We start from the raw sequence: 16,222 nt of genomic DNA on the forward strand, positions 1-16,222 counted from the left end.
AAAGAGTCTGAGGTTATAGTGGCACATATTCGTGCCCGGGGTGGCTTTAAGCAATGATGAGGTGATAATGTCAGTGTAACCACATATCCTGTTTGCATTATTTATTGCTCTCATGAATGACAAATTCATATTTCAAAATGGCTGAGGCATTTATCTGCCATCCCAAACAGCCGAATTATGAATGTGACATAATCTTATCTCCAGGGCAGACATTCTCTTTTATTATTGGCATTTATTAAGAGAATGTGTAATTAAAGAAAAGCAATTAACCTATTTCTAGGAACTTTCTATCTTGAATAAACAGGCAGCTAATGCAGATTTAAGTGTGCTTGTGGGAGTCCTGCCTGTTGAAGCTGCCTTCTGAGGCAAGTGGGCTGCATTACAACGAGGGAGAGGACTGCGTATGAATGCTTACACAATGCTGCAGAAGAATTGCATCCCCTTTTGGAGTTTTAATTTCAGAGACAGGTTTCAAGGGGGTAATTTTAACTCTTATGGTGTGATGAAGTAGTAGGGGCTGAGGCAGGAGGAATCCTGGTGGGAACCTGTTGTGGCTTTACAACCGATAGAAAAATCCTGGCAATTTGGGAAACCCTCACAACTAGCGCGACTGAATGGGCAGGAGTCTTATTTTGTTTTCCTTTTCTAGTGATGATCACCAAAGATTCAAGGAGGCCAGCCAGTAGAAGCAGTTAAAGAGTTAAGCAAGTCTAAGTTATCCCATCAGCAGTAATCAACGCTTGCAGTGTGGGCTGGCTCTCCTCTGACACATGTGCTCTGCATGGTGTGTGGCTCGCCCGTGCTGCGCTTGCTGCAGTGTGGGATGCTTTGCTGGAAGAAAAAACTCCTATGGGTCCGCTATCACTATCCCACATTACCCCATTTTTGAAGAAATGTGACTAATTCCTCTCATTATAAAAAAAAAATAAAAAATAAAAATAGATCTTGTCAGAGTATTTCATCTTTCAATAGCAGGACATATTGTGGAGGCTAAGAGTGTATCCAGAAAGACAGGAAACAGAAGTAGCAGTAAGACAAACTCTAAGTAGATGTATGGAAAATCTTCTTCATGATGAATATTGTCAAATGCTGGAACAGAGGCTGTGGGATCCTGGAGGTCCTCAGGTATTTGACATGGGACCCTGTGCAACCTTTGCAGCCAGCTCTGCTTGGAGCAGGGAAATAGGGCAAAAGATAGAGATAACTGTGTGAAGAGCTCACTCCTGACCCAAGTTACTCTCTGAGACTGGACACTGATCAGCTCACCAACCATTTGAACAGCTGAAAGCACTTGTGTGACTTCCTGGGCAGCTGGGACGGGGCTGTGTCCCGGGAGGAGCTAAGGATGGTGAGCACCAGCTGGAGAGCACAAAGCAGCTGTACCTGCCCCAGAAACAGGTCGTGCTGTGCTTTCTGTGCCACCAGGCAGAGCAGCCTTTTGTGCAGGTTATTCCAGGGATTTGAGGAAATCATATTCAAGAGTTCGTGTAAATTATGAAGCTGCTAGAAAGCTGTTCTGACACCCAATGGGCCACTGCTCCTCTGCTCTCAAAATGCTCTATATCTGCTTGCCCTCTGCAAAGCAACATACGATTGTCTGATTTTGTGAAGTGTGTCTTTTCCACGGCCATTTGAGCTGTTCTGAGTCTCAGCTCCAGCTTTGCCATCACCATCAGCATCCAAGACCATTGTGTGCAAGGCACAGCTCCTGGGTACTGTGTCCCCTCCCAAGGGTCACCATGCAGTGACCGCTGTCACCTGGCCCCTTCTCTGGGTGGCTGGGTGGCTGTGCCTGTTGTACTCATAAATATGAGTCCTGATATTATCCCTGGGACAGCATCAGAGCTATTTGACATCTTATCTGTTCATTGCTTTTTTTTTTTTTTTTTTTTTTTTTTTTTTTTTTTTTGACTTTTCCTAAGCAAGGGAATCACTGCGGTTTTGCCACCAGCTCCATCTCCTCCAGGTCCCTGCTCCTGAGCCCCTCTCCCCCCATCACCTCCCTCCACAAGTCCCCGAGCTGGAAACCAGACCCCAAGCCAGCGGTTGGGCTCTCCAGCCCAGCTGCAGGAGCAGCCTCCTGCCCTGCCAAGGGATAAAAAAGGGAGGAGATTCATTTTGTGCAGTGAGCTCACGCTCTGAGAATGGGCTGCCGAGGCTCATTGCTAACACATGCAGCGCCAGACTGTGCACAGGCAGGGCTGGGGAGGCTGCCGGGGCTGTGGAGCCCATTTGCCTGCAATTGCAAACAACAAAGCAGAAGAGGTTGACAGTGGGGTGATGATGGTAATTGTGCCTCCTTTGGCTGCCAGGAGTTCAGACACCAACCAGCCAGATGTTAATGTATAGGTTTTTAAACCAGGCAAGATGCTTTGATGATTTTTTTTCTGAGCTGAATGTATTTTTTTAAAGTCTAAAATATACTTTTAGTCCTATGTCTTTGCTGCAGTATCCAGTCCTGCTGTAGGATGTGCCAGTGGCCCGTAATAGAAGATGTATTTTTTAATTTCTTTTTTTGGTAGAGATTTAGTTTGTGGATGAGCAAAACATCAAGCAACTGCCATAAAGCTTTGCTCTGAGTAATGCTTTTGTCCTTCCAGGTTTGGGAGACTATCTGACACTGTCTACGTTGGCTGAAGATTAAAGGGTAGAGGGAGACTGTGGGTCTGGATGGAGCTTCCTTCCACTCTGTCCTGGAAAAACAAAGCAAAGACAAACGTGCATCCTGCCCTGTGCGTTAGGTGTGGAAGCAGCGTGGGGGTGAGGAGGGAGGTGGGATGGGGGATGCCGAGCTGGGTGCACTCACACATGGGGCCAGGCAGATCCCACCCTCCCTGCCCACAGCAGGGAAAGGAGTAGAAGTTGCAGCTGTGCAGTGCCAGGCACTGGGGAGGATGCTGGTGGAAAGGCTGATGAAGAGCTGTGGGGATTTCCTGGAGAGGACCACGCAGTATTCTGCAGGGCAGCTTGACAAGGGGGTGCTGGGGATGCCAGGAGCCATGGGCCCACCCCAGCAGCCACATCCCTCTGCTGTTTGGCAGGCAGGCAGCAGTGAAGACAGGAAAGTAAGGGAGATGGACAGGTAAAAAGTCAGATTTGGTTTATGCCCAAAGGTCAGACAGAATCAATACGTTCCCACAGAGCATCTTGCGTCTAATCAGTGTTTTCTGGTAGAAAATTTCTGACAGGCTTGAAACCTGAGGCTGGGTTTATTTGCAAATGCCTGGTGAGTGATAAACAGGTGATTTAGTACAACATTTATTTTGCACTAAAGAAAAAAAAAAAAAAAAAAAAAAGAAAAGAAAGAAAGAAAAGAAAGAAAGAAATTAAGGCCTGTGTGATTTTTAAATTATTTTTTACTTTTTTTCCTGGATGATGGGGGGAATGGTGACTGCCTAGCAGGTCACAGCAGAAGCTGTGTCTGCTCTACTTCTGGGCCAATTGTTGTGGTTTTGCTACTCCTGGAGATGGCAAAAAATAACCACCATTAATTAGAGTTGGGGAAGTGCCAGTTCTTGATTTGGAATAAAACCAAAAGTGCTGGCAACTTTTAGGGAAAGCTTTTTCTTGCAAAACAACTGAGATTCACAAGTCACGAGATCACAAATCTAGAAGTGCTTGCAAGGAACAGTAATAGACCCCCTTAGCTCTCTGGGAAAAATATATATATATATATATTATAAAAAAATATATATATATATATTTTCATATGTTGCATTTAGCTTCTTCTAGATGAAGAAGTCGAACAGGTTTACTAACAGAATAAAAAGCCTTTCCTTGCTTTTACGCTGGACTGCGTATCCCATTGCAAACTGCTGTTTGTAAAGTAAACTGCAGCATGAGAGAGCCCAGGCTTTCATCATGTCCTGAAAATGTCTGCTCAAAATATCCTGCATGAAAAAATGAAACACTAAAAAAAAAAATCACTGTTATGCATAATAAAACCACTACAGAAATTGTTATTTATACACAAATATGTAAAAATCAACTCAGAGCCAAGAGGACATGTTTCAGCTGCATGGAAATATAATGGTTTGCTAACTCCCAGATGAAGACAGCGAGTTGAAAGCGAGATGTTCACACAAAATGTGTCAATATGGTCAAACTGGCAGTTTCTGCTGAAAAGGAAGAAGCAAAAGCTCCACTGGGAAGTTCTTGTGTAGCTCCAGCCCCCACCAGCTGTCCTAAGCAGGGGGCTCGAGGCAGCTCTGGCAATGCCACCGCCACCACTGCCCATGTCACTCTAATCCTCCACACCAGAGAAAAGGGCTATTAGTCCATCCTTTTCCCCAGAAAGTTTGGTGGCCCAAATTTATGTCCCAGGACTCTTCCACCATGCTCCATAAAGCCCCTGCACATGACTGAAGAGCATCCCATCCCCTCTTTGCTGCAATGAATGCTGCATCCTTTTGCAAGAGGGGCTGATGTAGGGAAGGGATGGTGGCTGGGGGGTTTCAGCAGCAGCCAAGCCCCAGCCCAAGCCCACCACAGCCACTGCTTGGTTCTCGGGGGCTTTGTGGCTGTGTTGACGTTATTACAAATGGATTTTCCAATGCGGGAGCAGAGGGAGGCTCAGCTCACCCACTAGCACATGTGTCCTGCTCTCCCTCTGGATGCCCCTCGGTCTGGTGGGAACAGCTCTCGCCTGCTGCATGTCTTGAGCGTGCCAGTGCTTGATAAACCTCATTTGGTCCAAATTTGCTGTGAGACACTGTCTCTTCAGAGAAGCACATTTACCTTCCTTCTGGCGGTGACCCAGCAGCAAGGCGCTATGGTGTGCAGAATCGTCAGCGCTGCGTATTAAATTATTGCTGCTCCTTCGACTGATGTGCAGGATGGAAATTATAACGGAGTTGTTTTTCTGTGGAAATCTATTGCATTTAGGTACATCTAATTCAGTAAATCTCATCTGTACACAGGGACTGCTTGTCCTATTGCCTATCACTTTGGGATTGCACTACTTTGCTCTTTGTGCTCAGAGTACGAACCCTCATGGACCCATCTCTATATCTCAGTTGCAGCAAGTTATCTGTGACCTTATTCAGTCCCCCTCTGGCCGTGCCAATTAAAATATATATGTATATATATATGTCTGTGTTTAATGCATGAAAGCAGCCCCTCCAGCTCCATCAGGCTCCAAGATCCTAGTTTTCTTGTGGGCCTCAGAAAACTCAGCTCCCTAGCTCTGACTTCAGCCAGGCACTCATCGGCTGATTGATTTCAGACAGAGCAAGGTCCATTCCAATTTCCGTGACTGTGGGAGACTTAAAATTGGTGACTTTTTGACTACAGATTGGTTGTTAGAAATATTAAAAATGACAGCTTGGCTTTATAATTAGCCATGCATTTATATCACATTGAGGGGCTGTTAATCTTCAATGAACACATTCCAAATAATCAATTTATATTAAAATAAATTGGCATGTAATATCTATCTAAATCAATCTAAACTTAATTCTTATTTAGGAGCCTCTGCTTAGCCACTTATAACTTTTCTTCAGATGGCAGCAGTTGGGTTTGGGGCACCACGGGGTTTGCTTAGCATCTGCAGCCTTAGCAGGTCCAAATGGGAAAACAGGCACAGGTCTGTTCCCCTTGCAGCTTCCCCATCTGCCAGGTATCATGGAATTGAGGTCACAGCTGTGGGACTGTAGTGTTGGTGAGACAGAGGTTTGTGTCTTCTAGCACCTGAGTGGGTTATTGGGTGTCTCCACGAATGGATTCCTTGGATCTGGGATCACTAAACGTTGCCTTTCACTTTTCTCATCCACAAAATTTTAAATTATCTGCTAATATTTATAACAGCTTGTTTGAAGCTTATTGGTCCCTTTATTGATTTACCAAGGTAAAGGCTCTCCTGGCTGACTGTCACAGCTGACCAGACTCCAGGTGAAGGATGTGTGTGAGCTTCCTGCAGCCAATGGCAATGTGCAGATGAGATGATTGCAGGAGGCTGGGAAAAGTGCACCAAGTTTGCACTGCGAAGCTTGAGTCTCTCAGACCCACGCAGGTGAGCTGAGTTTTGTGATTCAATTCCCCACACATGTTGTGAAGACTCAAATGTTCAGGATTCAGCAGTTTTACTCATTTTGGGCAAGTTTTTGTAGCTCTGTGGGTGAGGAATTGAGTATCGCTTCTGCTAAAATTCATAGATTTTATTGGTAGGAGGAATTGCATTTTTGTGCTTGTCTGGTCTTTTACCCTTGGTTGTTCCTTGCTTGTTTTTTGTTGATATTGAAGAAAAGGTTATTATATTGTTTCCAGAGATTAGAGGAATAGAGGAACAGTCCTTGGGTGGCGGATGTGCTGTCTGACATAGTTCAAATGACATCCTCACCCCCATGGTGAGGATCACAGCAGTGAGTTTCTCTTCTGGGGGATTTTGTTGATGGTGGTTTTATTTGTTTGTTTGTTTTGCTGTTGTTTTTGTTTGTTTGTTTTTGTTTTTGTTTTTTCCCCCATTGTAAAAGAGGTGTGCCCTTCTCAAAGAACACAGTCAAAACCTGAGGAAACTATTCCTCCCTGGAGAACCAGAGTGGGTGTGAATACCTCTGCAGTGAGCAAAGACTTTGAAATCCCACCAGGGAGTTCCTGGAGGTGCTGAAAATCATGCTTTAAATAGATTTGCAATATGTTTTCATCTCCACTACACTCTTATCAAAGAAATAAAAAAGTATGTCTTGCTTCAGACTGATGTTATTTCTCTGTCTCTTCTTCTTAGTGAAAATAAAAAAATAGCAAAATATAAAACAGGTTATGATGCCAAATGCTGCTGTGCTTAGGGCAGCTGGGGGAGCCTGGGTGCCTTGCACATAATGCTGGGTGTACTGTACTTGAGTGTTCACTGAGAAACAAGTCAGAAGAAATAAAATAAAAAGAAACAGAGGTACCAAAGTGAGTATGGATGGCATCTGCTAGGTTGGCCTCACCTGAGACTTGTTTACTGGGGGAAGGCAGGAGGCCTAGGCAACCCTGCTTTACCAATTACAGGTGTCTGGTTGTGGTGTCCTGCCTGTTGACTCTGTCTCAGGGACAACCCCCTGTAGAGATGAGGCTGGGGTCTTCCCCAAAGTGATGGAGGTGTTGTGCTGGCCAGTACTCCCAGGGAGCAGCTGGAAACCAGCCGAAGCTCAGCCAAGCCAGGGAGAGAGAGCTTGAATGGGGTCCTCCTGGTACAGAGCCCTCAGAGGTTGCTGAATAAAAGGACTTGTCCTGCAGTGGTACAGCAGGCAGGGAGAGAGCAAGTTTATCTGAGTGTGTTTGGTCTGATGTTATGGTGTTTTTTTTCCCACTTTGACATTTTTCTTTATTCTCATTTGTGCTTCCACAAAACAGCTGCAACTTCTTAGGGGCTCCTAGGGTGGTTTTGAATGTGCAGTGGAGAGGGGTATGGATCATGATGAGATCATGTCATGCGCTAGAAACCTTCTGCTAGCAAACCTTAAGCCTCCCTTAGTCCACACTGGCATCTAAAAACACCACAAGGTGCCACAGCGGGAGATCAGAAAGGCTGAAGGGCAGCAGCAGTGTTATACAGCTTTTACAGGTACAACAAATTTGTTAGGTGAGAATGGCCACGTGATGGAGGAAGTGGAAAAATCCCGGTGGCTCTGCCACTTCTAATGCTGGTGGGGGAGCCTTGGAATAATACGTTTCATATGGCTTTTCATTGTTTGTTGCTCCCGACCAAATCCTTTATCTTGTGGGGTTTTGTTCAGTAATGCCTTTTGCTGTTGCCTTTCATTTTCCTCAGTCATTCTCGCTTTCCACCAGCCTGTTGTTGTCTGCCCTTGTTGTCTGAAGTCATCTGGGTGATGTCCATTTTTACTTCTTCAAAAAATTCGCGTGCCTTTGCTAAAGGACGGATCACATCCTACTTAAAGTCAACAGAAAGACTTCAATGAGCCTCGAACTGGACCTGAAATTGTTGCTTCTTTTCAGGTTTCTAAATATGATATTTGCCTCCTAGCAACCACCATTTGCAGGCAGTGTGCCAGCAATGTTAAGCTCTTGCTTGTGTGCAGCTGCTGGCATCCCAGAGCATCCCGCAGAGCTTTACAAAGCGCCCGGTGGTATCAACTCACTCCGCTCGCTGTAGGTGTCACAGGGAGAGTGGTGTTACACAACAGCCTGAAAAACAAGGGAAAGTACTGCCTGACAGAAGATGTAAGAGGACAGGGAGTGTTGCAGATCAATGCCCCAGGTGTGACAGAAGTGCACAGGGATGTTTGGGGATCACCTGTGGGTTTACTGCCTGGAGCATCCCGAACGGGTGGTGAAGTTCATTCTGGGAGCTGTACTTTGTGCATGGGCTTATCCTGGGTGTAGTCTTCCAGTCCTGCTCTTTAACAGCTAATTTGGTGCCTTTTTCTTCCTTCAGTTATGGCAATTCATCACACTCTCTGCCAGTTCATCCTCTCTGATATGCTATGACAGTGAATGTCATTTGTTCAGGTAGGAAAAGGTGAAGCTTGCCCGCTAGGAGAAGTGATTTTTCTTTCAGGGCCTGGCAAATGCTCTTGGCTGAGTCAAGTCTTTGGACTATTTTGACTTCCTTTTCTCCTACATGTATTTCTGTGTGTCAGGTTTGGTTCCTGTGGTGGTGTCTCTGGATTTCCTTGGGACCATTTTTCTCCTGCTGGTATGCAGCATGTTTCCAAAGACACACTGGTCCTTGAAGTTGTGCTGCAGTTCTCCTGTCTCCCAAGTGATTTGTATATACGGTTTTCGTTATAGGAAATATTATTCATTATCTAGAATTATTTTTTCCACAGTTGATGAGTTGATGGAATGATTGTTTCCATTCTATTAAAAAAAGAAAAGCAGGAGAGAAATCTGTCATCTGTCTCTGTGTACCATACTACTCCTGAAAGTGATGGTACATTTATCTAGGTTTAATAGTTAAAAGATTGGTCAAAGTGCATCAACTGTGGTCCTGTTTGGGGAAACGCAAAATCTTTTCTTATATTCAGCTGCACTGGAAGAGTTCTGTTGTTTCTGTGGGGTTGGAACACCAGTAGCGTTTGTGGCTCCATCAGCAAGCCACTTCCATCAGCTCTTTGTGACTCAGAACAGCCTGGCCTCCTTAGCTCCTTTTTTAAGGACCTCACCATAATAGATGTCTTGCAGGGTTTGCATGAATGACCTCCAGTCTAGTGTGTCCTGTTTGAAAGCTGCCGGTGACTCTTCCTTGTTCGTTAGTCACTAATTTAAGTTCTTCAGAACTTGCTGCTTCTGATACTGGTGGGGTGATTCAAGGTTACTTAGTTGTGGTGTTTCATGAGAATCACCACTTTTCATTAAAGGAGAGGAAAGAAGTAAATATTTAGTGCTCTAAGTGATTCCAGAAAGCAAGCTGAGCATGCAGAGCTGCAGGGGCAAAATTCAGAAGACAAGTTAAGACTCTGCAGCCTTTAAAATGATGTTAGTTATTATTTTTAGATGTCATGATGTTTTTAATGAACTCCTGAATTTTTAGAGCCTGAAGCAATTCAGTTTGGAAGAATTATAGTTTAAGCTGCAGCACACCTTTGGAATCTTCCCTGGTTTAGCTGAGAAGGAAGTGGATGCACTAGGGAATTACATATATATATATATATATATATATATATATATATATGCGCATATATTTTGTATTCAGTGCATATATATGTACACATCACATTCTTTCTACTTTAACTGCGTCTGTTTTGCTAACTGGACAGTTTGCAAGGCCTATATCTGTATTCCAAGAGGACAAAGTTTAAGAGGAATGGCATAAATATACTGTGGATTTTACTGGCGCAACAATCATAATATCTGTATCATATAGAAATAGCTGTTTAACAATTGTTTCTCCCACAGCAATTAAGAACTTATGAAACTTGAAAGATGATGAGCATCATATAATTGGTTTGTGCAGAGTCTAATGAAACTATTTTCTCAGTAAATAGAATATTCTCTTTCTTGAGAATAGAAAGAATAACATGATAAATATTTATAAGTCATCTTATCTCTTTCCTGTCATGGAGTCTTCGTCAACAAATCCCACTTTGAAAAAGTAGTACACACATTAGAAGAGCAGCTTATTCACTATTGCTTAGTATCTGTACTGCAGTGGTTCCCAGAGGACCCCATCGAGGATCTCATGATTCCCACATGAAATTGTTGGACACTTCAAATCAGGCTATGCTGAAAGTCTAAGCAACTCCAAAGGTGTCTGGGTATCCAATCTGACCCAGAAGGGTGTCCAGATATCTCTATAAGCAAGGCTCTGAAGGCTGTGGGAACAGCATGAAGAGTGCTCAATTGTGCATCAAGGCTATTTCATTTGAGGATGATGGCTGGCTGAAGCATGAGCTGAGCATTTCTCCCTGAATCTGCTCTGGGACCAAATCCTGGAATAATGCCCCTTGAAGCCACAAAAGCAATATTATGGTTACATATATATGGCTTTCCTTAGCTACTTGCACAACTACTTACTGTGCTTTATCATCAGAGTGGGTTGGATGCTGCACAGCATGAGTGGTTTGTATCAGGGCTGCAGTTAAGTGTGTACATCTTGAGGGATGAGTCAGCTAGGAGATGTATTTCAACAAGCAAAGTTTTTCTTCAAAGCTTTGTTCTTTAGTCTGACTGTTCACAACTTCTAACAAAAGATACCCAACTGGTTTCCTCTGTACTCTACATATATATATGTATGTATATATATCTCCTCTTTGGGCTCTGTTCCCTACTATGTACATCTTGATGTGGAGAGCAACATCTGTGGAGCTGGCATGTTTGCCGTGGCAGGGTGAGCAGGAAGGCTTTGGCTCCAGGCACCATCTCCCCAGCCTGCTGCCCACAGGACATCCCCATACCTGCTTTGCATTTTGAGGGAGAATTCTGGAGTCTGGAACTATCTTTAAAAATGAATCTTCTACTTACTGCCTTATTCTGTTTCTCTAACTTTACTTAAGCTTCCTCATGTGGATTTTGGGGGATGCATTTTCAGCAGTAATTTTGGTCTGTAATGGTGTGGCCACTTGAGGCCACATTTGGCCACTTGGGGCCACATTTTGGCCCCAGAGGGTGCTGTACTTGTGTACAGCCAACCTGCTTTGTCAGTGTGGATTATGGAATGCACTCACATAAGATCTCCTTGGCAGCTCAGCTGACATATGCTACAATAATGATCTGACTGCAAGTAAAATACTATGAAGATATATATATTGATATTTCAATTACTTCTTAAATTGTACTTGTTGGGATCCTTGTGCCTGACTTGGATATTTAAGTATGGATTGTATCTGATTCTAAGAACGCATCTTTTTGTCTGCTCAATATATATAATAGCTTATATTTCCATCCTTGGGTAATTGCTTCTGCTTTAAAGGCTGACCCTGAATTACATTAACACAATAAATTAATGTTCATTTCTTACAGAGAAAGGATTTCTCTAAGGAAGCTGCGTAAGTGCAATTTTCTCTGTTCTTCTTCCATGGTCCTGATCATAAATAAGTAGCTTTGAGTACTCATGGGACTGTGCAAGGGCTTTTCACAAGCAATTGTTCTTACAGCTCTTTTATTGTCAGGGTGTTGAACTAACAGCTTGAAATTGAATTGGTGGTGTTTGTAAATATGTCTCTTAATGTGTGTGTATATATAAATATATTTAGTTTTTTCCTCCAGGGAATCAGGTGATGGCAGGACAGAGATTCCTGAAGAACCTCCCTTTGAAGGGAAAGGTGACCTCTTTTCAGCAACATATTAGTGGGTGTTGTGTGGACAGCTGCTGTGACTGCAAGGCAAGTTCCTTTATTTAAGGAGGAGAATTCATACTTATCACTAGGGAAAATTTTAAATGCACAAGAAGTCTCATGTAGTACAAAATACTACTGTGCTGTTTCCTGCGGCATATGCTTAGATAGGATTTTTTTTCTAAAGAAAATAAGAGGGGGAACATTGCGTGCCAGATGTCTTCTTAAATGTACTTGCTAAACAAGGTCATTTTAATTTGTCTGGGTTCAAAACAATTTCCCTTAATGGATCAGGGATTGTTATTTCACTGACACCCTATAAAGGGTGCAGCTCTTAAAATCAACAGATGAATTTTTTAGTGAAATTCTGAATGGAAATTGTCTTCTCAAAGCAAGTCAAATGAAATAAAGCATTGACTGCTGGCCTCTGCTGAGACCAGGGACGTAGGAGAACAGTGGTTTTACCTCTGTCTCTTGCATTATTTTGGCAAGAGTGAAATAGTGAACGTGGTTCTGCTTTCCACATCTCGGAAAGGATGTTGCAAAACTGGAAAGGATGCCGGAAAGAGCCATAGTAATGATATGAGGACAGGAAAATGTGCCTTATGGTTTGAGATTTATGGAGCTCAATCTGTTTAGCTTATCAGAAAGATTTCAGCTTTAAATGGATCACAGGGTTTACATACTTTCATGTAGAATAAATAGTAGGTATAAAGGTACTATTCCGTCCTGTGCATAAAGGCATAGCAACAAGCAGAGTCTGATAGTTAAATCTGAATCCATTTACATTTTAAACAATATGCATATTTTTACTGCTGGCATGCTTAACCAACAAAACAAAAAAAGCAGATGAGCCTCAAGAGAGGTGTTACATGGTCCTTTTGATGCCTACAAGTGGTGGCAACGAGTTTCCTGGTTAATACACTCTCAACAACCACAAGCTGGCAGCCGGTCCCTCTGCAGTGCAGTGGCTAGATGCGGGTCTCTGGCCATGGGGCAGTGCTGTGTGTGAGGACCAAATGCCTGTCCAGCTGTCCGTGAGTCCATCTGCAGACCACAGCCGTGCCTGGGTGTGCTCCCAGCTGGATGTGGGTTACAATACAGAGAGTGCTCAGAGCCACGTTCACAGGCAGCCCTCCCTGGGGAGGCCCATGATGTCACTGTGAGCTGTCCCACAAGGGACAAACTGCCTCAATTCCATGTCCTGGTCAGGATTTTGCAGGCTGTTACACTTGCAGATTAAATCCCTGTGCATACTCAAGGTCCTTGAGAGTTGCCGCTGCCTGGCTTGCTGGCTGGGTGCTGAGGCCAGGCTGTGCATGCAATTCCCACAGAGGGTGGTTGCGTAAATCCCGAAATCCCGCTCTTACGATGTTAGCTAACTCGCTGAATTAACCCTGCTGGAGGCACAGACCGTACTCCTGAAACTTGTCTTCCATGATCCTTTCTCCACTACACTGCTGGTAAAAGGGCTTTCTTGCATCAAAGATTGGACAGGACTTCTAATCAAAATAATCCATTCTCGATTATCTTCCTGTTTCCCTTTCTTTTTTATTTTTCAAGCTTTTCTCACTGGGGAAAAAAGACAAGAAGGGTAGGGAGGAACATGGAAAAAAATGCACTACTCATTTCCCGGTTTTGTTTCTTTAAAAAAAAAAAAAAATCTGGAAAGATTTCAAAATCCCTGAAGCACTGCTTGTGAAAAATTCACAGTAGTAGGGCTTGGGGGAGAAGTCCTCCAGCTCCCTCCATGTGGTTTCATAGCCATCTTAAAAGATTCTGTTAATTTTTAAGCTAATATTTAGCTAGTATAATAATGATGGAATATTGCCTCCTTCCTGAAGGAGGAAGGGGAACAAAATTGGGTGGCATGGTGAAGGAGCACATGGGAAGCAAATCACTGCTTATTTTTGCTTCCAGAGCACCCACCCTGCAAAGTGGGTTTGGGGATGTAGGAGGGAGAAGGGATCCTTGCAGCAGCCCCAGCTGCTGCAGGGTCTGCAGAAAAAGGCTGTGGGTTGGGCAGGGAGGGGGGTCAGTCCCCCACAGCTGGGCTTTGGGGTTCCCCTGTAGTGACACCAGGCTGCTGCATGGAGATCCTGCTGTCCTCCAAGGGAGCAGTGCCATGAATGCCTTCTGTGGCATCTGAAGGAACACTGTCAGCTGTGGTTTGTTAATTGTTCTGGGTCCCCTGCCCCTCCAGATCTTCAAGGAAAGAATTTATTTTTCCCTCTGTCATTTTCTTTGTTAGAGAATTGTTCTTAAAATGCTGTGGTTTGTGCATAAAATACTGTTTATGTATAAAATACCATTGAAGTTCAGTTGGGTCCTGAGTTGACCCCTGCCTAGCACTCAGATCTTTCAGCTTCTTGTTTAATTTGTCTCATAGTGTAAGACACGCTACTCCCCCTGTACAATACAGAAAGCTTGCTCCCCAGTACACATACCTAATTTGTAGCTAATGCTCTCATCGTGGCTACTTTAATAACAGTATAGATTTTTTTTCCAAATGAGATGCACATGTGGCTCCTAGGCAGTCATTTTTCTGTTTCAGATTAAGCTTTTCTCTTCAAGATTCCACATCATACATGACTTTCTGTAATCTTTTCTATTGATTTCATTCCTAGCATTCATCAAAACAGTGCTCAAGCAATCCATGGGTGGACTGACCTGCTTTGCAGAGAAAGAAGGGGAAGAAGGCATCTGTTTACACTTAATGGCCTTCTTTTTGGGTAGTAGCCCTGGGTAAAGGGAATAATATCAGCTGAAGGATACCTTTCCCGAAGATGGGAGTCCTGACTATTTTCTCCCTTGCTAAGGCTCCTAGAAAGCATCTCCCACATGGGAGACAGCTGCTAGGTGGTACAGTCTCCTTCCAGGGGAGGCTAGAAACTCAGAAGATGTCTGTAATGTTCTCACAATGCCCCAGGCACTGAGTGAAATAAGGACTAGCCCAAATCTTAAAGGGGAATGAAGATATAACTTAACCAGCTGGAGCTGAGAAAGGCCACTGACTTAACTCCAGACAGACTGGCATGTTTTGCTGTTTGTGGAATATCCTCGTGTTTCTTACCAGCACACGCTGCTGGGATGAGATCATGCCAGAGCAAGTTTGTGATGCTGAGGCATCTCCTGGGTTTGACTGGAGCAGAAATGCCCTGTGGTTTCTCTACATCTGGGTGAAAATAATAAGTCCTGGAACACCTGAAAATTGATGGTTAAAAAATAAAAAGCTTTCCTTCCACTCCCTGTCACCTCCTCCTACAGATACAATTTAAAGATTTGAACTCAGTTTGTATTGCAGCCAGAGATTGGAGTTATGATTGTTTCCATTTAGAACAAGGAAATTGAAGTAAAGCAATTAATCAATAACAATATGGGAAAGTAAAGACTGAGACAGTCACTTGAAGCTTGCATGCTTAGCTGGCTAAGGGGAATTTTAGAAACTTCTGTCTTTTACTGCCTGTATAGGTTTTATATTACCAGCTTCCAAGTTCAGAGAGAAGTGGTGCTTTGTGTTTGTACCACTTCACCCAGTGTTATAAACCCATTCATTTACAGGGATTAATTATGAATAATCCCAAAGTGTTTCCCTGACTGTTGTACAAACTGTGCGCTCAGGCCCACTTCATACAGCCGTGAAATGCCATCATCCCTCAGGTGAAACAAAGCAACTCTTCAGCAGCACAAAGCAAAGCTGCACAGCAATTTAGGAAAGGAAGTGAAGAATAATGGATTCATTTGAAACTGCAGGGGGATTTTAACTATGCAGAATGCAATTACCAGAACTGGAGTTTATCCAGGACACTGGGGTTAAGACCCCATCTATTACAAAAGATGCCATGGAATTGCCAGCGTCCTCCCCCTCATTTCCTATGTGTTACTCACTGGGCTCCTGAGCAGGGAAGAAGCCAGTCCTGTTTAGGTTATGAAAAATTATGGGACCTCAGGGCAAGGTGCAGAGCTAAAACTAGTATCTCCCTTGGACCAGAGCTTTCCTTTTGCATGTGGTGCTAAAGGCTTTGTGTTGGAGAGGGAAATGAAGTACCTGAGTGTGTGACTGTCCAGAGCCACTGAACCGGGACAGCTGCTGGTCTACAGAGCATGTGATGGGATGCTGAGCTAACAGCGTGGCTTTGAGTCTAAACTTGGTCATCAATACCTTAACCAAGGAACAGACAGTTTCCCAATTGAGTTTATACAAGTTAGACTGTGAATCCATTTAAATAGCCAAATACTTTGTGACTTGGATCAGAAATTCCACATTTCAGTGTAGGCAATAAACTGAAGATGGTGCCTCTAGCTTGCTGGTCATCAGAGAAGAGCAGCATCACAGGCCAGAAGATTAAAATCTCATCTATGTGACCTCAGTTTGGAGCTTTACCCAACTGTTTGAATTTTGGAGAGTTTCTTGGCCTCCTGAGCTTCCCATCAGGCCCTTCGCTGCCTCTTAAATGCACAGTCCTTTCCTTTTTCAATACCTTCACCTGAGAAATTACAAG

Source organism: Aythya ferina, assembly GCF_964211825.1.
Source record: "Aythya ferina genome assembly, chromosome: 10".
Taxonomy (NCBI): Eukaryota; Metazoa; Chordata; class Aves; order Anseriformes; family Anatidae; genus Aythya; species Aythya ferina.